The sequence below is a fragment of the Chiroxiphia lanceolata genome, chromosome 2, assembly GCF_009829145.1.
Source record: "Chiroxiphia lanceolata isolate bChiLan1 chromosome 2, bChiLan1.pri, whole genome shotgun sequence".
Taxonomy (NCBI): Eukaryota; Metazoa; Chordata; class Aves; order Passeriformes; family Pipridae; genus Chiroxiphia; species Chiroxiphia lanceolata.
The window spans coordinates 120,291,806-120,316,385 of NC_045638.1; the positions used below are offsets into that span (position 1 = coordinate 120,291,806).

At 57.8% G+C, this 24,580-nt stretch overlaps 3 long non-coding RNA genes across 5 annotated transcripts; all 3 read left to right on the forward strand.

The window, feature by feature from the left end:
* Positions 1 to 7,172: 7,172 nt before the first annotated feature.
* Positions 7,173 to 8,158, forward strand: LOC116782258. The gene is made up of 2 exons (XR_004355179.1): positions 7,173 to 7,212; positions 8,054 to 8,158. It is a non-coding gene; the product is annotated as an uncharacterized LOC116782258 (long non-coding RNA).
* Positions 8,159 to 8,843: 685 nt separating this feature from the next.
* Positions 8,844 to 11,192, forward strand: LOC116782263. The gene is made up of 3 exons (XR_004355185.1): positions 8,844 to 8,907; positions 10,403 to 10,519; positions 10,971 to 11,192. It is a non-coding gene; the product is annotated as an uncharacterized LOC116782263 (long non-coding RNA).
* Positions 11,193 to 14,057: 2,865 nt separating this feature from the next.
* On the forward strand, positions 14,058 to 19,547 carry LOC116782259. Of its 3 annotated transcripts, none has more exons than XR_004355182.1 (3): positions 14,058 to 14,097; positions 17,483 to 17,612; positions 18,867 to 19,060. It is a non-coding gene; the product is annotated as an uncharacterized LOC116782259 (long non-coding RNA). The 3 variants fall into 3 exon arrangements; XR_004355180.1 differs by lacking the exon at positions 14,058 to 14,097 and adding an exon at positions 19,351 to 19,547 and having other exon boundaries at positions 17,324 to 17,612; positions 18,867 to 19,004; XR_004355181.1 differs by lacking the exon at positions 14,058 to 14,097 and adding an exon at positions 19,351 to 19,547 and having other exon boundaries at positions 17,324 to 17,612; positions 18,867 to 18,971.
* The last annotated feature ends 5,033 nt before the right edge of the window (positions 19,548 to 24,580 follow it).

The following is a 24,580-nucleotide window of genomic DNA, read 5'->3' on the forward strand; positions in this document are numbered from 1 at the left end:
GAACTCGGTAGAATGTACTCACCTCGAGGCCTTTGGTCTTTTTTTCCATAAGCTTCGTCACCTGATGGAAAAAGCAGAGCAGACTCGGTATTCAGGCTCACAACGGGAAAACTTCCCCTTCGTTTCCTAAAAGAAACTCCATTAATTTGCACGGCTGCAGGTGCGGATCCAGATGTTAAAGTCTTCCGGCTTTTCAGAGGGGGAGAATGCCCCGCTAAGGAAGGCTGAAAAATGCTCGGAGCCCGCACAGCTCCAAGACCACCTTGATTTTGTCTGTGTTCCAGTCCCCGGCTAAAGAAACGGCAGAACAACCGCAGTTGCTGCCTGCCTTTTCACCAAGGGGTTTTGCCAGGTGCTGGGCCAGCCCGGGCACTCCCGGGGGCAGCCCGAGCTTTCTGCGGTGGCCCCTTTTCCCCGGGAGGAATCTCCGTCCCTGTTCGATTCTGGCAATCGGACTGGCAACGCAAGCCAAGTCGGCGGCACAATTCCGGACCTTTGCTCTCCTCAGAGCGCCCACGGCGAGGGGAAAAAGCACCTTTGGGTCGCCGTCCCGAGGATGGAAACAAACAAAAAACCACGACGCCGGACTGAATTCCCCCGCAGAAGCCCAAATTCACCGAACGCCCGCTGAACTCAGCAGGGACACGCTCCCTCGACGCCTCCGACTCCGGCTTTAAGCTCGGAGAAGCCCGGCAGGGCCAAACCACTGCCGCTTTCCCCCGGGCGCCGCTTGCGAGCCCGCCCCGAGCGCCGGGCCCTGCCTCACAGTCGCCGCCTGGCGGACACGGCCGGGAGCGGCACTGCAGCCGCGCGCGCCACTGCAGCCGCGCGCCCCCCCCCGCCCTTGGCGAGACCCGCGGCGCCTTTCGCCAGGACGGGCCTTTCTTCCCTAAAACCCGCCCTCGCCTAGGAAAAGCTGAGCAATTCGCAGAGTTGCTGTTTCCACCCCGGCTTCCCAAAGGATCGCTCTCTCCCGGCGGCGGCAGCTGCAGCAGGGGCAGCAGCAGCGGCAGCAGCAAGGCTCCCCGGGAAGCCCTGACCGAGGCTGGGAATCGACACACAACAAGCCAAGAGCATGAACTCGGCCCCAAAACACTCCACAACAAACCAACTGACAGTCACCTTTGCCTCCTCCCCCCCGCGCGGGCACAGGCTTTGGGATTCCAAGGCAAACCCCGAGAGGCCCAGAGAGCAGCAGCCCCTCAGCCCCAGCACGGCCTCCTGCAGGGTCCCCCGGGACCCCCTGGGAATCGGGCTACCCAGCCCCTGCTGTGCCGCACAGCACGCGGAGGGATGACTTTCAGGACCCCTCCCTGGCCACCGCAGAGCAACGAAGGCATCGGGGCCGAGTCCTGCCCGGCCCCCGGGCACTGCAGACAGTACAGCAGCAGCAGCGGGCTGTTCTGCCTCTTGCTCCCCTCTCGTTTGGAACTAAACGGTGAGGAACAAGCCCCGGGCACAATCGGCACCGAGCAGCAAGGCCTGGGCTCGCCAGAGGCCCGGGCCTGCCTACTCCAGGCTCTGGGCTTCCTTTGCTTTCTTCCGCCGCAATTCTCCTGCCCCGGCAAGTGTTAAAAGACAGACTGCCCAGTGAGACGTGCCCCGAAACAGCCACCAGTTCCAAGGCCAGAAAATCACAGTGCTACACTTAGAAACCCTGCCGCGAGGCTCCCGGAGAAGCCAAGGGGAGTGAGCTGGGATTCCCTGGAGCCCCAGGGAAGCGAGGGGAAGGTGGGAAAGGGGCAGAGAGCAAACACCCCCCCCCCCCAGCTGCTTCTCCCTGCAACCCCTACGGCAGGCGCAGCTGCCCTGGGATTTCATGCCCCTTGTGTCTCTTGCGATCTCAACGAGCGAACAAAGGGGTCCTGCAAGATCCGCTTCCCCTGTCCCTGAGGCGGCACAGACCCTCCCCGCGGGGGGGGGTGCAATGCCAGGGTACATCCGACCCCGGCCCTGCCGCCTGCCGCTCTCGCCGCCCCTTCTCCTGGCGGCGACCCGCAGGTGCGAGTTTCTCCGCAGAGGCGAGAAACTTGCCTGTCGCTTCCCCTGCCTGCAGTCCCCTATGGCCGCAGGAGAGGCCGAAGAGCGGCCGCCGCCCCCCCGCCGAGCCCCCGCTTACCCCGGCGACGACCTCCCGGAGAGCCCGACGTCGGATCTGCCGCCGTGGGTCGCTTCCGGGGAAGGGAGGCGGCGGCGCAGCCCCGAGAGCATCTCCGGGGCACGGCGGGACCCAGCGGGAGCGGAGCGGAGCGGGGCGGGCGCCGCGGGTGCCTGGGGTCCTCGCGTCGCCCGCCGTGCGCCGCGGCGCCGAGAGGGGGCTGCCCGCGCCGGTGCCTGCCGCCGCCCACGAACCTGCCGCCCGCGCCCGGCGCCGCCGAGCGCCCCGCCCCGTCCCCACAGACACCTCTATCACCTCTTCTCTGAACTACAAAATATCCATCATTGAATTAAAACAAAAAAAGTACAAACTTTGAAGACTTGTTTTGAAACTACCTTGAAGACAATTAAAGGAAGACAAAGAGATCCTGAGGGATTTCTGGAATTTAATGAGCCCCACGGTGTGTTTGCAGCCCAGCCCATGATGCTGAGGTACTGAGAGAAGATTGAAGCAGGTGCTGAAGAAGTCAGAAGCCAAACTGCAAGTGCCTTGAAGCATTGCTGGGCCCCACTGAGGGCAGGCACTGCCAAAGCCTCCCCAGGGACTCCTTGGAGCAGCTCCTTGGAGGCCAGGAGTGCAGGCAGACAAAGGCTCTGGGCAGGCCCCTGCAGTGCTGAGCAAAGCCTGCCTTGGTTTTGTGGAGCACAAAGGCCAAGGCCTGAGCCCCAGGCCCTGGCCCAGCAGATCCTGTCCCTCCCGGCTGGCTCAGGGCTCTTTGGGGGGCACTGGGATGGGAGGGGGAGGAACAACAAAGGCCCAAAACTGGGCAACCCCTGCCAGGCTGCTGAGGGAGGGGCGAGGCAGAACCCAAGTGCAGAACCTGCCAGGCAAGTTGGTTGTGGTGGCCTGAGTGGCAGAGGCAGCTGCCAGAGGCAAGGGGACAAAGGCCTGGGTGCCTTTGGGCCTTGCAGCCCTGCCAGAGCCCTTGGCCATCTCTCCTGCAGGCTGTCCTGGCCTGGCCCTGCTGCTGCTCTGGCCTTGCAGGCTGCACACCCCCCTCCTGCTTTCCCACCCTTTCCCACCTCGCTCCCTCGATCCCCGCGCGGCCCCCTGGTCATTTTTTGGGGTGATTTGGGTCAGTTTCTGGTCATTTTTTGGGGAGATTTGGGTCAGTTTCTGGTCAGCTTTTGGGATGATTTGGGTCAGTTTTTGGGGTCAGTTTTGGGTCAGTTTTTGGGGCGATTTGGGTGGGTTTTGGGTCAATTTTTGGGGAGCACTGGGTGTTACTGGGGTGCACTGGGAGAGGAGAATAAAAAATAAACGAAATAAAAAAGGAAACATAAAAGACAAAAGAAAAATTAAAAAAAAAAATTAAAAGCAAAAAAACGAAAAAGGAAATAAAATGAAAATGAAATAAAAGAGGAAAAAAAAAATAAAAAACACGTTCTTGGGGACCCCGTTTCCTTTCCCCCCCCTCCGAAGCGTAAATTGCGGGGTCACCCCTAAAATGGGAGAAGGGGACCCCAAAATGTGGGTGGGGGAACCCCAGGGAGCCGAAAAAGCGGAGGGGGAGCGGCAGTAAGAAAGCGAAGCCGGGAGGTCGGGCGGCGGGGCAGCCAAGGTGGCGGCGCCGGCGCCTGCGCAGTCGTTGGCAAGACGGCGTCGATCACGTGGTAAGTAAGGGCGGCCAGGCGCGGGACCGGCGACGCATGCGCAGTGGCTGTCGTGCCGGTGCAGCGCTCCCTGCTCGAGTTAAGGGCCGGTGCCTGCGGCACGGCGGGACTCGCGGTCTCCCGTCTCTCCCGGGGGGTGTGCGGGGGGGAATAACATGAAGATTTTTAGGGGCGAAAGCGCAGAAATCAGCGAGGGACGCTAATTTGGGTAAAGTCGGTCGCCGGAATTCGAGAGCGACCGGAAGTCCTCCAAGCCCCCGGCCCGGAAGTTCGCCAAGCCCACAGTAAAGATGGCGCGGCCAGGACCGGAACTTAGCGGAGACCACACTAAAGATGGCGGCCCCGGCCCGGAAGTCCGCCAAGCCCACAGTAAAGATGGCGCCGCCAGGACCGGAACTTAGCCGAGACCACAGTAAAGATGGCGGCCCCGGTCCGGAAGTTCGCCCCAGGCCACACTCAAGATGGCGCCGCCGGGACCGCAACTTAGCCGAGAGCACACTCAAGATGGCGGCGAGAGGACCCCTTGCCTCAGGGAGGCGTCTATCCTGTTGCCTGACCTCCGCCGCGACCCGGACCCCCGCCCCGCGCCCGCAGCGCCGTCTCGCCGCGCCGCTTCCCGCTGTGGGGACAGGGCGGGGCGCTCGGCGGCGCCGGGCGTGGGCGGCAGGTCCGTGGGCGGCGGCAGGCACCGGCGCGGGCAGCCCCCTCTCGGCGCCGCGGCGCGCGCAGGACGCGCGAGGACCCCCCCCAGGCGCGGCCCCGCCCCGTTCCGCTCCGCTCCGCTCCCGCTCCCGCTCCCGCTCCCGCCCCCGCCCCGCTCGGTCCCGCCGTGCCCTGGAGATGCTCTCGGGGCTGCGCCGCCGCTTCTTCCCCCCGGAAGCGACCCACGGCGGCAGATCCGACCGAGATCGTCCCCGGGGTAAGCGGCGGGGGCGCGGCGGGGGCGCGGCCGCTCTTCGGCCTCTCCCGCGGCCAGCGGGGACCGCGGGCAGGGGAAGCGACAGGCAAGTTTCTCGCCTCTGCGGAGAAACTTGCACCTGCGTGCCGCCGCAGGGCCGGGTTCGGGTGTGCCCTGGCATTGCACGCACCCCCCCCCCGCGGGGCGGGGTCTGCGCTGCCTCGGGGACCCTGTCCGTGCTGCCGGGAGAGAGCGATCCTTTGGGAAGCCGGGGTGGAAACAGCAACTCTGCGAATTGCTCAGCTTTTCCTAGGCGAGGGCGGGTTTTAGGGAAGAAAGGCCCGTCCTGGCGAAAGGCGCCGCGGGTCTCGCCAAGGGCGGGGGGGGGCGCGCGGCTGCAGTGGCGCGCGCGGCTGCAGTGCCGCTCCCGGCCGTGTCCGCCAGGCGGCGACTGTGAGGCAGGGCCCGGCGCTCGGGGCGGGCTCGCAAGCGGCGCCCGGGGGAAAGCGGCAGTGGTTTGGCCCTGCCGGGCTTCTCCGAGCTTAAAGCCGGAGTCGGAGGCGTCGAGGGAGCGTGTCCCTGCTGAGTTCAGCGGGCGTTCGGTGAATTTGGGCTTCTGCGGGGGAATTCAGTCCGGCGTCGTGGTTTTTTGTTTGTTTCCATCCTCGGGACGGCGACCCAAAGGTGCTTTTTCCCCTCGCCGTGGGCGCTCTGAGGAGAGCAAAGGTCCGGAATTGTGCCGCCGACTTGGCTTGCGTTGCCAGTCCGATTGCCAGAATCGAACAGGGACGGAGATTCCTCCCGGGGAAAAGGGGCCACCGCAGAAAGCTCGGGCTGCCCCCGGGAGTGCCCGGGCTGGCCCAGCACCTGGCAAAACCCCTTGGTGAAAAGGCAGGCAGCAACTGCGGTTATTGTACCGTTTCTTTAGCCGGGGACTGGAACACAGACAAAATCAAGGTGGTCTTGGAGCTGTGCGGGCTCCGAGCATTTTTCAGCCTTCCTTAGCGGGGCATTCTCCCCCTCTGAAAAGCCGGAAGACTTTAACATCTGGATCCGTCTGGATCCCTTTCCCAACCCATGACGTGGGGCGGCCCAGTTCTAGTTCCATTTCCATCTGAAGAACCATTCCGACGTCTTGAAGGATGGGGAAAGGGAACTCCAGAGGTTTTCTCAGGGTTTTCTTCTGTCCCTGAGGCTGGAGGGGAGAGGTGCCCTCCCCTCCCCCCACGCACGTGGTCCCATGGCAGGCACAGAGACAGCACACCGGGCGTGGAGAGGAGGCAAGAGAGGGTTTATTGTTGGGGATGTTACATTTATAGGGTTTAGGAGGATTCACAGGGTAACCAATTAGAAGACTCAAGGGGCTTACAGGAACACCCAATCACAGGAAGGGGTTAACAAAGGCCAATGGGAAACACCTCAGGACACCTTCCCAGGACATTCCTGCATGGATAACATTACCGTGGGGGGTGTTGGGAAGAAGAAGCATGTGTTTGCAAAGACCACCAAAAGCCATTTTAAGACACATTTAAACAACAGATTTCCCATATAATGCAGATTTACTGCCACAGATCCGCACCTGCAGCCGTGCAAATTAATGGAGTTTCTTTTAGGAGACGAAGGGGAAGTTTTCCCGTTGTGAGCCTGAATACCGAGTCTGCTCTGCTTTTTCCATCAGGTGACGAAGCTTACGGAAAAAAAGACCAGAGGCCTGGAGGTGAGTACATTCTACCGAGTTCTGCTTTTCTGGGATGGGTTTGGGAAAATCACGTGACATTCTCAAAAGCTTCTCTCCGTGTTTTCTAGTTGCTTTTTCAGCCTTGGTCTAAGTTTCGTGTAGAAAAGGGCCTAGAATTATTAGAACAGAGAAACACGACTTTCTCGGGAGAGATGGAAGAAAAGTCTGCTGATTCCAGTTCTGCTTTTCCTGTCTTCCCTTCGACTGTCATTTTCTCTCCCCTGCTGTTCAAACAGGCAGCAATTAATTCCTCTGCTGAAGAGTTTGCCGTACTAAGCGTCCGTCCAATCGATGCCTTCGACTCAAGATAGCACCTGCTCCTTAGTTACAACAAGTTCCTCCCGGGAAATTTTCAGGCGTGCCCATAAATCTCCTCGCTGTTGGTTTGGGAGAACGGGGTTTTCTCGTCGGTGACAGAACAGCCGTGGCATTTGCTATTGAATGCCGGGGGCAATCTAGTCAGAAGAGGCCCCCGTGCTTCACTAATTTTCCCTTTTTGTCCTTCGGGGTGACTTCTTACCGGGGATGTTATTCTTGACCCCCCGGGGCAAGGGGAGGTGTTCACCTGGTCAGCGTCAGGAGCCACCCTAACTGAGGCCCTGGCAGGTGAGTGCTTTTTGTGCGACTGGACGGCGAAGCCGTCCGTGGGAGTGACCTGGCTGTTGGTCAGTGCAGTCCTAATTCAAGTGGCTCTTACTCCGTGTTCCCAGGCTCCCTCTTTTCCTTCGGTCGCCGTGGCCGTGCCGGACGCCTCTGGCAGGACTGACCCCGTGGCTTTAAGGTCCGGCGTGCCGTGTGCCTGCGGGTAAGAAAAGCTGGGAGTGCAGTCCCTCCGCTTTGATTGCTGTGTCTCCTTGGCAGTGATTTGGGAGGGGAATCCCAGAGCGATTTGCTTTGAAGGGGACCTTCAAAGGCCACCCTGTCTTCCGTGGGCAGGGACCCCTTCCACTCTCATCCCCGGCTGGATGCTCCAAGTCCCGTCCAGCCTGGCCTGGAACACTTGGAGGGATCCAGGGGCAGCCTCGGCTTCCCTGTGCAGTGTGCTCTGAGAGCTCTTCACTGGCGTCACGAGAAATGTTGTCGGCACGTTTTGTGCGACGCCGGTGAGCGGGACCTGGGTGAAAATTGCGTCCTCTGAGGTGCTGGGACAAAAGGAGGACTCGTGCGGGCACCTCCAGAGACAGCGGGAACGGGAGCGTGCTGCGGAGAAGGAAAATTCCAGGTGCTGGGTGCTGAGAAATTTGTCCTTCCCTTGCCCTGTGCTCTGCACTTAGCAATGGGTCAAGTGCAGAAGTTTCCTGGGGACCCTGGAAAATGATGCCGGGTCTGCTGAGAAAAGCGGGGCCAAAAGAGCAGGACCTGGGTCTGCGAGCGTGGGAGAAACAAGGGCCGGGTCATCCTCTGCCTCCGGGAGGGAGGGCAGCAGGAAAGGCCACGGACTAAAGCGCTGAAGAGCCGTTCCCCAGGGAGCCCCTGCCCAGCACTGAGCTTGCTCCTGCACTTGCTGTCCCTTTCCCCGCGGAGCCGAAGCGTCGGGGGCGGGTGCCGGGGGGATGGAGCTGCCGAGGACAAACCGGGAGGGTGTTTGCGAAGGAAGGGGGGAGAGGGAGCTCCTGACGTGCTTTTTTTACTTCTTCATCCCACAGAATTGCCACGAGAGGAAATACCTCAGAGGGGCTTCCCTCCAGATAAGCCCTGAATATGCCAGGAGGTTTCAGCCGGGAGAAAGGAGCTGTGGAAGAAAACCAGCCCAAAAATAGCCAGTGGGGGTCAGCAGGTTTTCCAGTCAAGAAAAACAGGGAGGGAGATGAGGGAATCAGGTTCCAATTCCTAGTGATTTGGTGGGTGTAGGAATGATTTCTGTGTGGTTTTCAGTCCCTTTTGATTCCTGGGATGATTTTAAAATGATGGCTTTAGCAATCAACTAAATTGGAGATGTTGTTTTTGAGAGGAAGTGAGGCCAAATAAATGCAGAGAGAGAGCGTGGAATCATCCTGGGATCGTGGAGTGGTTTGGGTTGGAAAGGATCTCAGGGATCATCTCCTTCCACCCCCTGCCACAGGCAGGGACACCTTCTAATAGACATCCAGCCTGGCCTTGGCCACTTGCAGGGATGGGGCAGCCACAGCTTCTCTGTGCCAGGCCACCTCCCCACCCTCCCAGGGAAGAATGGCTCCCTTATGTGCAATCTTTCCCTTTCTTCTCTGCAGAAGTGGGCTGGGACAAGGGAATTGGCTCCCCCGAGGCCGAGGATCAGAGCGGGCTCTGCACAGGGGACGACTTCCACTTTCGGACAGGGAAGGGCACCTTCGTCCCCACCCCCGGCACGGGGACGGAGTAACATCTGCCTGCAGCTGGCTGGAGTTCCCCTTGGCTCTGGGCTTTCTGTCCACGGGCCAGGGATCACGGCCAGAGTCCTTCCAATCTGGGAACAGCGGCCTTCCCAGCATCCCTGCAGCCCGTCCAGGGCAGGCTGCTGCCCATCGGCCCCCGATCGCAGGTGGATGGAGAAGTGATGGTGTTTCGGGAATGCTGATTGGATTTCCCTGACTGTAGCAACGTGGTCATTAATAAGAAAAATAACAAGTCTATGGAAATTGATTCCTTTTTTGCAGGGAGGGAGTTTGCAGGGACAGAGGGGTTGCGGCGCTCTGGGTTAAATCTTGGCTCTCCAATGTTAAAACTGTGGGCGAGGGCCGGTGGCCGAGCAGGGCCAGCGGCGGTGCCGGACGGGGCCGGCCCGGGGGTCCCTTCCCGGCGGGGTCGCAGCCGCGGGACCCGCCCCCGCCCCGCGCGGCCCCTCCCGGCGCGCCCCGCCCGTCGTCGGGGGCTGCGGCCGCTCCCGGCGCTGCCGAGGAGGGACCGGCCTGTGCTCGGGGCACGGGGGTTCGTTCCTTGTGTTCGAGGGCGGCAGCGGGAGCGGCGCTGCGGGGCGGGACGGGCGGGAGGTGCCGGGTGACGGCGGGGAAGCCGCGGCGGGGCCCGGGGGCTGCAGCTCTCTGGCTTCCCGACTGGCTTTGCAGACATTCGCCACCTTCAGAGGAGGCACAAATCCCCGCGGAGCTGAGCGAGGGGTGCGGGGAGCGCAGGGAGCTGGGGCGGGGCTGTGACCAGGGCAGGGTGTGCGCAGGGCCCCAACACCCGCACCCAAAACCGGCCCGAAACAGCCCCAGAGCCCAGAGCGAAGCGCCGCGGGATCGCCCCGGCCCCGCCCCTCGACCCGCCCAGGCCCGCCCCCCAGCTAGCGCCGGCCCCGCCCCTCGGCCCGCCCATGCCCACTCCCCCGGCTCGTGCCCCCCCGCCCCTAGGCCCGCCCAGGCCCGCCCCCGGCTCGCGCCGGCCCGCCCTGCCCGCCCCCGAGAACGCCGCTGTCCCCGTAGGCCCCGCTCCCCTTGTCCCGGGAGAGCTCCCGGCCGGGCCGTGCCCGCGGAGCTCCCACCCGCCCTTCCCCGGCCCCAGCAGCGCTGCCGGGGCGGCGGCGGCGGCGGCGGGAGCCGCGCTGAGGGAACGGGGGGCGGGGCCGCGCCGAGGGGCGGGGCCGGGCTGAGCGGGCGGGGCGGGGCCGCAGGGCCAGGCGGGCTGCGATTGGGCGGAGGCGCTCGAGTGCTGATTGGGCAGCGCTGCCGGCCCGCGCTATAGAAGGGCCGGCGGGGCAGGTGCGGGCGGTTGTGTGTGAGGGCTGCGGGGGCGGCTCCGCTGCTGCCCGGGCTGCGGAGGGGAGAGCGCCTGGGCCGCTGGGTTTATGGACCGGGGCAGCTGGGGGCGTTTAGGGGCGCGTTGTGCTGGGCAGCGGGGACCGGGTAAGCCCGTTACCTGCCGGGTGCCCCCGGGGGGAGCCGGGGCAGGGCTGCGGGGCTGGTGCTCTCTGGGTGTCTCGGGTTTTGCTTTGCGATTCCAAAGCCTTTCCCCGTGCAGGGTTACGAGGCAAAGACTGCTTGAACTTGCATTTTCGGCGCTGCGTTAATGCTTTTTGCTCGCTCTGTGTCGGTTTCCAGGCTGGCTCGTGGTTTCCCCTGGTGCGGAGGCGAGTTGTGCTTCCTGCGGGGAGAGAGAAGGGCCTCGGGAAGCTGCTCCATGACCCCCAGCTGTGCCGAGCCCGGGAGTCTGTCCAGGTAAGAGCGGGGCTTGTACTGCCAGGGAGGAGCTGGGTTTGCTGTTGGCAGATAGAATATGCCCGTGCCTTTAAATGCAAGGACAGGCAGAAGCTGGGAGGGACCCTGAGCAGGTTTGAAAAGACCTTGACTGTGGGGGAATTGTCCTGGTAAAATGATTCCTTTTTTGCAGGGAGGCAGTTTGCAAGGACAGGGGAGTTGCTGTGCTCTCTAGCAGAAATACTCCCCTTGGGATGTCCCGGGTGAGGAAATGTTGGCCACGTGTGGGCTGGAGCAAAGGTGTGTGGGTGCCTGTGTGTGACGCCCGTGGGTGTGCAGGAAGGGGGTTCTGGTGCCATGGGAGCTGCCAGGGAGCCAAAAAGGGCACAGTTGTCTGAAAAAGGCAAGAAGTCTCGGCCTCTGTTGACACCTGTACCAAAGGAGATGCAAATTTTCCCTTTGTCATCTGCAGACTTCACAAAACTCCCCAGGAAAGGAAGCTTTAGATTCCTCCCCAGCTTTATGCTAAAGGTTTCCTTCCTCCTGTTTCAGCACCCTTTCTCCTGTTGGGAGAGCACAAGGTGGATGGAGAGGATCTGCAGGCACAAGGGACTCGTACAACTGCGATTTTCCTACAGCCCTCATGAAAGGGACTTCCAGGACACTCTTGGGAATGTGTCAGCTCTCCTCCTAGAGCTTTTCTATAGAATATTTGAACACAAAGGGTAAAACTAAAGTCAGGTCTGTTCTGGAGTATGTTAAATTTCTGCAAAGCTCCTTTCCTCTGTTTATTTTCTGTTCTGGAAAGAACAATCTGGGGTTCCTGGGCACTTCCTATTGAGTGATTCCATGAAAATAATGTTGTACTGAAAGGGGAAAGGAGCTGTCTGTGGGAGGTCAGATGTCCATGATAAAAGCTTTATGCTTTCCAGTCAGTAAAGCCTTAAAATATCTCGCCATGTGTAGGAATGCCTGGCTTGTAAAACTCACCAGCTGAGCCTTAGAGGCTTCTTTGCAGAGCTGAGTTGAGGCAGCAGAATTGGCCCCCAGGAGGGACTCTGTGCCTGCTCTCCCGTGGCTCCAAGGGATCTCTGGGCCTTCACGCCGGCACCGAGATTTTCTCGGGAAGGGCCTCAGATCCCCGGACCAGTCTGGGACACAGGCAAGATCCCCCTGCCTTTAGAAATGAGGCCTTCTTGGGGCTTCCTGCCCGTCCACGTTGGTGGGTTCCCAAGAAGGCCTCTTGAAATGCCTTTTGGGCTGTGCATTGAAGCCCTGGCACCAAATTGGGCCCCTGGAGGGACAGTGCTGTTGGTGCCCCCCGGGCTGGGGCACCCCGAGGACTCCAGCGCGCACCGAAAGGATTATTCGGGGAGATCCTCGGGGTGCCCGGCCCTGGGGAGCTCAAAGCAAGGTCCCTGCAATGGATTCAGGCATTGCTGACAGTATCCCAGGGCTACCTGGCCCTGCTGGACATGGAGCTCTCTCATGGGCTGTAATTGGGTGATAAAAGTGGGGCTCCAAGTGCCAAAGAAGGGTGGGATTGGGATTAAGAAATGAGCAGTGATGGTGCAATTGGCTGTTTGCTCTGGAATGTGACTGTAAGAGCTGCAGGAGTGCAAGGGGTGTGTTCCAGTCCCCAGCATTTGGGTTGCACATGTCCTGGTCAGACACAATAGTCTGACTATTGCACATGTCCTGATCAGACTGTCCTCAGTCCTTAACACAGTAGAGGGAGAATTAAGGACTGGCACTGTTAAGGTGATTGGTGTGACAGGGGTCAGACTGGGAAAACATTGGGTGATTCCTGAGTTTGTCTGTTTGCCAAACTCACCCAAACCTGTGCTAGGAAGAGATGGAGTGGAAAAGTTGAGGCAGCAATGAAATGGAAAACTGGGACTATTGACACTGTAATTGCTGAAACTAAATGTGTCCAAGCAGCAGCTCTTGTTGTGCAGGGAATAACTCCTGTCAGCAGCAAGGGCCCGACTGAAGTGGCAGCTGCAGTTGTTCCTGTGGTGTGGGCCAGTGGAATTGCAGGAGAGTGGAAGAGGCAGAAGCTGTAGGTATTACCCCTACTGTGGGATCTCTCCTGGTAAGGCCAAACCAGTATCCTTTAAAATCAGAATGCCAGCTTGGATTGGTTGCAGGAACAACTGAATTTGCTCCTCCTGGTTTGCTTGTAGGATGTGAATGCAAGAACCTGCCAAGAAAACCAATGGCCAAGGGGATTGATGAGTGCAGGACCTGAGAGAACCCCCTGAAATGACAACCTGGAGTAGTTTGCAGTCTTAGATTGAAAAGATGGCCTTTGCTGCATCTCCTGGAGCGAGGAAAGCCAAGAAACCTTTGCTTTTGCAGGAGAAAATGGGGGAAGCGGGAAGGAAGAAGAGAAGCCCCGTGACTCCTCCCTGAGCCCCAGACAGCCCAGGAACTGCCTCCCTGGGAATGGTGGCACGGGCTGGACTCTGGATTGCTCCCTCTGGATGTGTGGTAAGACTGTGATGCCAACTTTTAAAAACAGAGCCTGTAAGGATTTGCTGCCTTGGCTAGATGGTGCAAGGGCAGCCTTTAAGCAGCTGAAGCATTCCCTGAGGAGAGCTCTGGGTCTACCAGATGTCTCAGAACTGTTGGCAGCATCTTTGGTGGGGAGGGCAAAGAAAGGCCAAGGTGTGCAGTGACCTGCCTGACAAGGGACTTTGAGTTCATGGCATCCCTGATGGTGACCTTTGTGGGCTGTTCCCCCTGTAGGGCAGGTGATAGTCCCAGCTACAGGGATGGGGAAAATGGTTAAAAGGGAGCCCCAAAAGCTGGAAAGGCTCCTGGAGGCTCTTGGCCAAGAGAGTTTGCTGAGTTCCCCCTGACAGAAGGACAGTGATAGCTTTTGAGTGCTAGGAGATCCTTTGAATAGGTAGCCTTGAGTGTGTCCTTGTTGCCCCAGTAGGCCTTGTCCGACTCCCCATCTTCCAGGAGATACACATGTTAAAGTTGAAACTGCTCTTCCTAATCCTTTGTTGGCTTGAGGCTCTCCCCTGCAGGAACTCCAGGAACTCCTGGTGCCGCCTGGGCCGATGGATTGGACGCCCCAGCCCCTCCGTTCCTGCCCAGCCACTGGGGCCGTGTCGAGTGGTGGCACTGCCAGCCCTGCAGGTGAAGGGGAAAGGGCCTTTGCAGGTCTTGGGGATCCCATTTACAGCAGGTAAAGTTGCAGAACAAGGACGTGGGGTCTGTTATTCTTGAGTTAGGAAAGCTCCTTTTGCTTGGTGAGCAGAACAAAGTGGATCCTTCAGAGTTCCCATCCGTGTTTGTGTCTCAGCCTGTGTTATGATTCAGGGCTGTCAGTTGTTGTCACTGAGGAGTCAAACTCTGCTTTAAATAAGGAGACACTGGCCTGATGGCCCAGTGTCAAGGAAAAAGGGGGAATGATGTCTGAGTGTGGAGATGTAACAAGCGCTGATCCTTTTTGCAGTGGGATGGAGCCTGGAAACTGCCCAGAGCTGAGCCAAGGGATTTCAAGGGACCAAGCAAGGGAGGTGAAGAAAGAAGGAAGAAGGGAACTGAGGCAGCAGCCAAGCAGCACCAAGTTGCTGTGTCAGCAGGTGAGTTGTGTTGAGGTTCCTCAGGCAGGCACTGAGGACTGTGAGGGCTCCAGACAGAGCAGACCTGGGAAGGCCCTCGGTAAAGCTCCTTGGAAACCTTCTAAGGGTAGGTGTGTATGGTGATAAGTGTTGGGAAATGTCCTGAATGTGGACCAGGAATGCAGGGAAGGAAAATGAACCCTCCTGTAATGCTGCCCCCTCCCATGAGCAGCAGTGGAGGCACCTCCGTGTGCCCTTTGGGAGCGGATTGCCAGGACACCCGGCGGGCTGGGATCATGGCAGGGTGTTGTAAGCAAGGAATGCCTGGCTTGTAAAACTCACCAGCTGAGCCTTAGAGGCTTCTTTGCAGAGCTGAGTTGAGGCAGCAGAATTGGCCCCCAGGAGGGACTCTGTGCCTGCTCTCCCGTGGCTCCAAGGGATCTCTGGGCCTTCACGCCGGCACCGAGATTTTCTCGGGAAGGGCCTCAGATCCCCGGACCAGTCTGGGACACAGGCAAGATCCCCCTGCCTTTAGAAATGAGGCCTTCTTGGGGCTTCCTGCCCGTCCACGGTGCTGGGTTCCCAAGAAGGCCTCTTGAAATGCCTTTTGGGCTGTGCATTGAAGCCCTGGCACCAAATTGGGCCCCTGGAGGGACAGTGCTGTTGGTGCCCCCCGGGCTGGGGCACCCCGAGGACTCCAGCGCGCACCGAAAGGATTATTCGGGGAGATCCTCGGGGTGCCCGGCCCTGGGGAGCTCAAAGCAAGGTCCCTGCAATGGATTCAGGCATTGCTGACAGTATCCCAGGGCTACCTGGCCCTGCTGGACATGGAGCTCTCTCATGGGCTGTAATTGGGTGATAAAAGTGGGGCTCCAAGTGCCAAAGAAGGGTGGGATTGGGATTAAGAAATGAGCAGTGATGGTGCAATTGGCTGTTTGCTCTGGAATGTGACTGTAAGAGCTGCAGGAGTGCAAGGGGTGTGTTCCAGTCCCCAGCATTTGGTTTGCACATGTCCTGGTCAGACACAGGTCCAACTTCCTCAGTCCTTAACACAGTAGAGGGAGAATTAAGGGCTGGCACTGTTAAGGTGATTGGTGTGACAGGGGTCAGACTGGGAAAACATTGGGTGATTCCTGAGTTTGTCTGTTTGCCAAACTCACCCAAACCTGTACTAGGAAGAGATGGAGTGGAAAAGTTGAGGCAGCAATGAAATGGAAAACTGGGGCTATTGACACTGTAATTGCTGAAACTAAATGTGTCCAAGCAGCAGCTCTTGTTGTGCAGGGAATAACTCCTGTCAGCAGCAAGGGCCCGACTGAAGTGGCAGCTGCAGTTGTTCCTGTGGTGTGGGCCAGTGGAATTGCAGGAGAGTGGAAGAGGGCAGAAGCTGTAGGTATTACCCCTGATGTGGGATCTCTTGGGTAAGGCCAAACCAGTATCCTTTAAAATCAGAATGCCAGCTTGGATTGGTTGCAGTAAGAGCTGAATTTGCTCCTCCTGGTTTGCTTGTAGGACGTGAATGCAAGAACCTGCCAAGAAAAGCAATGGCCAAGGGGATTGATGAGTGCAGGACCTGAGAGAACCCCCTGAAATGACAACCTGGAGTAGTTTGCAGTCTTAGATTGAAAAGATGGCCTTTGCTGCATCTCCTGGAGCGAGGAAAGCCAAGAAACCTTTGCTTTTGCAGGAGAAAATGGGGGAAGCGGGAAGGAAGAAGAGAAGCCCCGTGACTCCTCCCTGAGCCCCAGACAGCCCAGGAACTGCTTCCCTGGGAATGGTGGCACGGGCTGGACTCTGGATTGCTCCCTCTGGATGTGTGGTAAGACTGTGATGCCAACTTTTAAAAACAGAGCCTGTAAGGATTTGCTGCCTTGGCTAGATGGTGCAAGGGCAGCCTTTAAGCAGCTGAAGCATTCCCTGAGGAGAGCTCTGGGTCTACCAGATGTCTCAGAACTGTTGGCAGCATCTTTGGTGGGGAGGGCAAAGAAAGGCCAAGGTGTGCAGTGACCTGCCTGACAAGGGACTTTGAGTTCATGGCATCCCTGATGGTGACCTTTGTGGGCTGTTCCCCCTGTAGGGCAGGTGATAGTCCCAGCTACAGGGATGGGGAAAATGGTTAAAAGGGAGCCCCAAAAGCTGGAAAGGCTCCTGGAGGCTCTTGGCCAAGAGAGTTTGCTGAGTTCCCCCTGACAGAAGGACAGTGGTAGCTTTTGAGTGCTAGGAGATCCTTTGAATAGGTAGCCTTGAGTGTGTCCTTGTTGCCCCAGTAGGCCTTGTCCGACTCCCCATCTTCCAGGAGATACACATGTTAAAGTTGAAACTGCTCTTCCTAATCCTTTGTTGGCTTGAGGCTCTCCCCTGCAGGAACTCCAGGAACTCCTGGTGCCGCCTGGGCCGATGGATTGGACGCCCCAGCCCCTCCGTTCCTGCCCAGCCACTGGGGCCGTGTCGAGTGGTGGCACTGCCAGCCCTGCAGGTGAAGGGGAAAGGGCCTTTGCAGGTCTTGGGGATCCCATTTACAGCAGGTAAAGTTGCAGAACAAGGACGTGGGGTCTGTTATTCTTGAGTTAGGAAAGCTCCTTTTGCTTGGTGAGCAGAACAAAGTGGATCCTTCAGAGTTCCCATCCGTGTTTGTGTCTCAGCCTGTGTTATGATTCAGGGCTGTCAGTTGTTGTCACTGAGGAGTCAAACTCTGCTTTAAATAAGGAGACACTGGCCTGATGGCCCAGTGTCAAGGAAAAAGGGGGAATGATGTCTGAGTGTGGAGATGTAACAAGCGCTGATCCTTTTTGCAGTGGGATGGAGCCTGGAAACTGCCCAGAGCTGAGCCAAGGGATTTCAAGGGACCAAGCAAGGGAGGTGAAGAAAGAAGGAAGAAGGGAACTGAGGCAGCAGCCAAGCAGCACCAAGTTGCTGTGTCAGCAGGTGAGTTGTGTTGAGGTTCCTCAGGCAGGCACTGAGGACTGTGAGGGCTCCAGACAGAGAAGACCTGGGAAGGCCCTTGGTGAAGCTCCTTGGAAACCTGAAACCCCTGGGCCTTTTTGGGAGCCTGAGCTATTGCAGCCCTGGGGATGGCTTTGGTTTCCTTCTCTCCTCAGAGTAAAACTGTGTGGGAGAGTCTGTGATCTCCCTGATTTTTGTATCACAACTGAAATGTGGAAGAAAGTTGACCTTGTGTAATGTCCCCGCTGACTTGGCCGGGTTGAACCCACAGGGCCAGATTGTTGTAGTGTGCAGTTTATTGTTTGTATCTGAGCAGTTTGGGGTTTATTTGCCAAGGGAGGCCGTGGAATGTTATGGTGTTTTTGTCCCAATATTTGGAGGCAGTGCCCTGGATTAGTTGATTTCTGCCTGGCTCCCTGATGTCTGAGTTCTGAGGTGTACCAAGAACTGGTAGTTTTTGCAGTGGGATGTACCCTAGAAACTGCCTGGAGCTGAGCCAAGGAACTGAAAGGGACTGAGCAAGCAAAGTACAGAAAGAATGAAGAAGGGAACTGAGGCAGCAGCCAAGCAGCACCGAGCTCCTCTACAACCAGGTGAGTTGTCTTGAAGTTGATAAGGTGGTCACTGAGAACTTTGGGGGCTGCAGGCACAGGTGAGCACCAGAGACCCCTGATGGAGAGACCTTATAAAGGTTTGTGTATATGGGAACAGGGGTTGGGAATGTCCTGAATATGGAACAGGAATGCAGGGAAGGAAAATGAACCCTCCTGTAATGCTGCCCCCTCCCATGAGCAGCAGTGGAGGCACCTCCGTGTGCCCTTTGGGAGCGGATTGCCAGGACACCCGGCGGGCTGGGATCATGGCAGGGTGTTGTAAGCAAGGAATGCCTGGCTTGTAAAACTCACCAGCTGAGCCTTAGAGGCTTCTTTGCAGAGCTGAGTTGAGGCAGCAGAATTGGCCCTCAGGAGGGACTCTGTGCCTGCTCTCCCGTGGCTCCAAGGGATCTCTGGGCCTTCACGCCGGCACCGAGATTTTCTCGGGAAGGGCCTCAGATCCCCGGACCAGTCTGGGACACAGGCAAGATCCCCCTGCCTTTAGAAATGAGGCCTTCTTGGGGCTTCCTGCCCGTCCACGGTGCTGGGTTCCCAAGAAGGCCTCTTGAAATGCCTTTTGGGCTGTGCATTGAAGCCTTGGCAGCAAATTGGGCCCCTGGAGGGACAGTGCTGTTGGTGCCCCCCGGGCTGGGGCACCCCGAGGACTCCAGCGCGCACCGAAAGGATTATTCGGGGAGATCCTCGGGGTGCCCGGCCCTGGGGAGCTCAAAGCAAGGTCCCTGCAATGGATTCAGGCATTGCTGACAGTATCCCAGGGCTACCTGGCCCTGCTGGACATGGAGCTCTCTCATGGGCTGTAATTGGGTGATAAAAGTGGGGCTCCAAGTGCCAAAGAAGGGTGGGATTGGGATTAAGAAATGAGCAGTGATGGTGCAATTGGCTGTTTGCTCTGGAATGTGACTGTAAGAGCTGCAGGAGTGCAAGGGGTGTGTTCCAGTCCCCAGCATTTGGGTTGCACATGTCCTGGTCAGACACAGGTCCAACTTCCTCAGTCCTTAACACAGTAGAGGGAGAATTAAGGACTGGCACTGTTAAGGTGATTGGTGTGACAGGGGTCAGACTGGGAAAACATTGGGTGATTCCTGAGTTTGTCTGTTTGCCAAACTCACCCAAACCTGTACTAGGAAGAGATGGAGTGGAAAAGTTGAGGCAGCAATGAAATGGAAAACTGGGGCTATTGACACTGTAATTGCTGAAACTAAATGTGTCCAAGCAGCAGCTCTTGTTGTGCAGGGAATAACTCCTGTCAGCAGCAAGGGCCCGACTGAAGTGGCAGCTGCAGTTGTTCCTGTGGTGTGGGCCAGTGGAATTCCAAGAAAATGGACAAGGGCAGAACCTGTAAGAATTACCCCTAAGCCTGAGTCTCTCCTGGTAAGGCAAACCCAGTATCCTTTAAAATTAGGAAGCCAAGCTGCCTTGGTTCCAGTAACAGCTAAATTTGCTAATCATGGTTTGATAGTAGAATGGGAATGCAAGGACCAGTAAAGAAAGGAAATGGGCAAGGTGATTGATTTCTGGGAGCAGGGGCTGGCAGACAGTGGCACTGGATGTTTGGTTGTGGTTGGGAATGAGCAGCTTGGCGTCCCCAGGGTTGTCTGTGCTGGGGGTGGGTTTGGGTCCTGTGTGGCCACAGGTCTGTGCAGCAGCTGGAGCCTGGTCAGGTTTGGGGGCTGTGGTGTGCCAGGCTCCTGAGTCTGTTGTGCCTGTTTCCTTTCAGTGTCCCAGTGTCCCTGCTTGGCTGTTTGTTGCCCTGCAGGCAGAAGAGCCCAGGCCTGAGCTGGCTGAGTGTTGGTGTGACCCACAGTGGGTGTCCCCTGCCCTCGGGACAGTCCCCAGAGCTCCCTTTGGCATCCCCTGGTGAAGGGTGGGAGCTGCCCAGAGCCAGCAGCATCCAGCTGGAGGATCCCGGAGGATGCAGCTGATGTTGCCTGGGAGGTAAGAGGTGGGGGTGCAGGAGCTGGCAGGGGTGTTTGCAGGCAGAGGGAGGGCAGGAGCAGGAGAATTGCAGCTGCCAGCAGCTGGGGCAGTGCTGGATGGAGTCGGGGCTGGGAAAGGGCCCTGAGTGTCGGGGCAGGGGAGAGCCCAGGGTGGCCCTGGGAGCCCTGGGGCTGTGAACCAGTGCAGTGGGCAAAGGAATGGGCACTGGAGAGCTGGGCAGACAGCTGGAGGAGTTGCAGGGAGAACCAGGAGACTGGAATCCAGGAGCAGCAGCTCCTTGTGTGTGTGTGTAGAAGCAGGTGTACTGCAGCCCCGAGTGAGGTGGGAAATGAACCTCAGGAGGCTGGGAACGAGTCCCCCAAACTGGTTCAAGTGGGATGGACTCTTCCCAAGAGTCTGAAAAGCTTTTTTTGTTGTTGTTTGTTTTGCTTTATCAGTTGAAAACTGAAGTGATTTTCAAGGTGTTGGCACTTGTTTTCCTGTGTCTTTGGTGAGGTGTTGACTCAGTACCTTTCTTGGAGCTGCTGTTGGATGAAGAGGTGCCCCCAGTTCACTCCTAAGGTCCTGGTTTTCTTCCCTGCTTCTCCCAGCACGTCCAGGAGATGGAATTCCAGTGCTACAGTCTAGGTGGGTCGTGGTGCTCCCAAAAGGAGCCTTTGTGCCTTCAGAACAAGTTCAGTTGCCACTGGAGCTGTTGGAGAAGTGGAGCATTGGCAGTGAGAGGTGGGGAATGATGTTGTTCTGGCACAGACGAAATGAACAGTGATGGTACAATTGGCTGTTTTCTCTTCAATGTAACTGTGAGAGCTCCAGGAGTGCAAGGTGGGAAAAATGGATAAGAGAGAGCCACAAGAGCTGGAAATCCTCCTGGAGCTCTTGGCCAAGAGAGTTTGCTGAGTTCCCCTGACAGAAGGACAGTGATAGCTTTTGTGTGCTAGGAGATCCTTTGAATAGGTAGCCTTGAGTGTGTCCTTGTTGCCCCAGTAGGCCTTGTCCAACTCCCCATAGTCCATGAGATACACATATTAAAGTTGAAAATTGAAAAGTTTAAAATCTTCCTAATCCTTTGTTGGCTTGAGGCTCTCCCCTGCAGGAACTCCAGGAACTCCTGGTGCCGCCTGGGCCGATGGATTGGACGCCCCAGCCCCTCCGTTCCTGCCCAGCCACTGGGGCCGTGTCGAGTGGTGGCACTGCCAGCCCTGCAGGTGAAGGGGAAAGGGCTTTTGCAGGTCTTGGGGATCCCATTTACAGCAGGTAAAGTTGCAGAACAAGGACGTGGGGTCTGTTATTCTTGAGTTAGGAAAGCTCCTTTTGCTTGGTGAGCAGAACAAAGTGGATCCTTCAGAGTTCCCATCCGTGTTTGTGTCTCAGCCTGTGTTATGATTCAGGGCTGTCAGTTGTTGTCACTGAGGAGTCAAACTCTGCTTTAAATAAGGAGACACTGGCCTGATGGCCCAGTGTCAAGGAAAAAGGGGGAATGATGTCTGAGTGTGGAGATGTAACAAGCGCTGATCCTTTTTGCAGTGGGATGGAGCCTGGAAACTGCCCAGAGCTGAGCCAAGGGATTTCAAGGGACCAAGCAAGGGAGGTGAAGAAAGAAGGAAGAAGGGAACTGAGGCAGCAGCCAAGCAGCACCAAGTTGCTGTGTCAGCAGGTGAGTTGTGTTGAGGTTCCTCAGGCAGGCACTGAGGACTGTGAGGGCTCCAGACAGAGAAGACCTAGGAAGGCCCTCGGTAAAGCTCCTTGGAAACCTTCTAAGGGTAGGTGTGTATGGTGATAAGTGTTGGGAAATGTCCTGAATGTGGACCAGGAATGCAGGGAAGGAAAATGAACCCTCCTGTAATGCTGCCCCCTCCCATGAGCTGCAGTGGAGACACCTCCGTGTGCCCTTTGGGAGCGGATTGCCAGGACACCCGGCGGGCTGGGATCATGGCAGGGTGTTGTAAGCAAGGAATGCCTGGCTTGTAAAACTCACCAGCTGAGCCTTAGAGGCTTCTTTGCAGAGCTGAGTTGAGGCAGCAGAATTGGCCCCCAGGAGGGACTCTGTGCCTGCTCTCCCGTGGCTCCAAGGGATCTCTGGGCCTTCACGCCGGCACCGAGATTTTCTCGGGAAGGGCCTCAGATCCCCGGACCAGTCTGGGACACAGGCAAGATCCCCCTGCCTTTAGAAATGAGGCCTTCTTGGGGCTTCCTGCCCGTCCACGGTGCTGGGTTCCCAAGAAGGCCTCTTGAAATGCCTTTTGGGCTGTGCATTGAAGCCTTGGCACCAAATTGGGCCCCTGGAGGGACAGTGCTGTTGGTGCCCCCCGGGCTGGGGCACCCCGAGGACTCCAGCGCGCACCGAAAGGATTATTCGGGGAGATCCTCGGGGTGCCCGGCCCTGGGGAGCTCAAAGCAAGGTCCCTGCAATGGATTCAGGCATTGCTGACAGTATCCCAGGGCTACCTGGCCCTGCTGGACATGGAGCTCTCTCATGGGCTGTAATTGGGTGATAAAAGTGGGGCTCCAAGTGCCAAAGAAGGGTGGGATTGGGATTAAGAAATGAGCAGTGATGGTGCAGTTGGCTGTTTGCTCTGGAATGTGACTGTAAGAGCTGCAGGAGTGCAAGGTGTGTGTTCAGTCCTCAGCATTTGGGTTGCACATGTCCTGGTCAGACACAGGTCCAACTTCCTCAGTCCTTAACACAGTAGAGGGAGAATTAAGGACTGGCACTGTTAAGGTGATTGATGTGACAGGGGTCAGACTGGGAAAACATTGGGTGATTCCTGAGTTTGTCTGTTTGCCAAACTCACCCAAACCTGTGCTAGGAAGAGATGGAGTGGAGTCTCTGATCTCCTGGGCAGTTGTTCTGCATGACCTAGGAGTCTCTGGGGTTAGACTGGGCTGTGCAGACAGGGAGCAGTTTGTCCTGTGGAGTTGGGTTGGGTTTGTTCAGGATGCCTTGGGCGGCAGGGCTGGAGAGGCTCCTCTGTTGGCTGTAGTGGTGGAAGGCTGTAGCAGGAGGGCTGCAGCCCTTGGACCTCCTGCTCCCCCCGTGAGCCCCGACGGGACCGTGCCCTTGGCAATGGAGGGCCCCCCATTGCTGAGTCAGCGGTTCCGGGGGCCAGGAGGGATGGGATCAGGATGCCGAGCTCCGCCCAGGGCCAGGGCTGCAGATGTGCAACCAGGGAAAGAACTGAAAGCAGAGGGAGATGGAGGCCAAGCTCCAGCACGGGGATGGGGGAGAAAAGACCCTGCTCCTCAGGTGGAGCTTTGAATTCCCTGGAAAAATGGATCCTGTCAGACGGTTCAGCCCTTGTGGGTGCTGGAGCAGAGGCCTCTGTAATTTATGGTCACCCTGAAAGGGTGCAAGGACAGCAAGTTTTGAGTGCAGGATGAGGTGGCAAACAAAGTGAAGTGGACCAGAGAACAGCTGAAGATAAAACTGGCCCTGTGCCAGAGCAGCCTCGTGCAGTGCTTGTTGGTCCTGTGCAGTGCTTGTTGGTGTCCCTGAGTGTCCCATTGCAGTGGATGTTTCCAAGGGTGCCTTGTGCTGGGAACACTGGGGGCAGTTCCCTTTCCCTGGGCAAGGCAGGCAGGGCATGTTTACCCCCCCCTCGAGGGTGGCTCCACAGTCCCACCCTCTGCCCTGGGAGCCTGGCAGAACACCTGGACCCACTGTCCTTGCCAGAGAGGGGACAAGGGATGGTTGGAGGGGTGAGGGAATGGGTCAGGAGTACAGGCACCATTAGAGTGAATAGTGCAGCACATGGAAAGGAAGGGGGGCAGTTAATCCACACAAAATTCAAGCACCTGCCCAACCTGTGATATTTTTAGGAACTCAGAGGCGTTGTGGTCCCCAGGAAGTGTTGCCCAGGACTAGGCAGGAGATTTCAGGCTTTGTCACCCCCAGAGCGAGGTGGAAGCCCAGCAGTCAATTGGTTTGTTTGGCTTTTGGTGACAACAAGGTCCTCCTTTGGGACCAATCCTTGGCCTGGGCCGTGAAGTCCCAGGACAGATCTGTGAGTTTGAGTGGGAAATGAGCAGCAGGGAGGGTTGGAAACAGCTCAGGGAGCAATTCAACAGGCTCCAGACCTGTGGCCAATCCGAGCCAGAGAGGGGGAACTAAAGGTTCCTGCCAATGGTAATGGTGCCAGTTGGAGCCTCTGGCAGAAGGAAGGTGGGAAGGAGGTGCCTTTAGGATTTGGGAATAGGAAGTTACTGGAAGCCAGACCGAGGTAGCACCCGTTGGAGAAGCGGCTCTGAGTCTGTTCTTGGGCTTTAGTGGAAACTCCACAAATGCTAAGAGGGCCTGAAATCCCCGTAAGGCCGTGGGTAAAAAGCTCCTCCAGGATGCACAGGCCAGGCCACGCTCAGGAAGGCAGGATCATGACATGGAAAGGGTGTATCCAAGCCAGAGCCAGAGCCAGAGCAGGGGCCGGGGCAGGAGCGAGGCCTCGGGAGGGAGTTGCCAACGGCCCTGTGGTTGAAGCAACAAGCGTAGATCCCCTGGACAGTGAGCACGGATCACTGGGCAAATGGGGAAAAGCCCCAGAGCAAGTGCTGGGAGAAGAGAGGGAGCATGCATGGCTCACTGCTGGCTCAGCCACATCTGTCAGTGGGAAGCACTTTTGGAAAGCAGGAGCTTATAACCCGTGCCAGAGGGAGTTCGAAGTCACGCTGGGGAGAGGCAAAAGTAGTGCATGTGCTGAATGAGATGCCCTACCTGTGGGAATATGTTCCTGTGAATAAATGTTAGTGGAGGGAATGATACTGCCATGTTTTAGCTTGATATCTTACAGAACCTGTGGATCCTGGCTGTCCTCACACCCCTTGTGGTCCCTCTGGGCGATGCTGTTGGCCCGGGCAGTTCCCTGGAAAAGGTGCCTGGGTCGGGTGACTTGGTTCGATTTGGATGGAGATGGAAAAGCAGCTCCAAAACAGGACCCCAGGACCAGGTGACCTGGGAAACAAATGGCCCTTGCCCAGGGGTCAGTCTCCCTTTGTGCCCGGGGAGACTCTATGGCAGG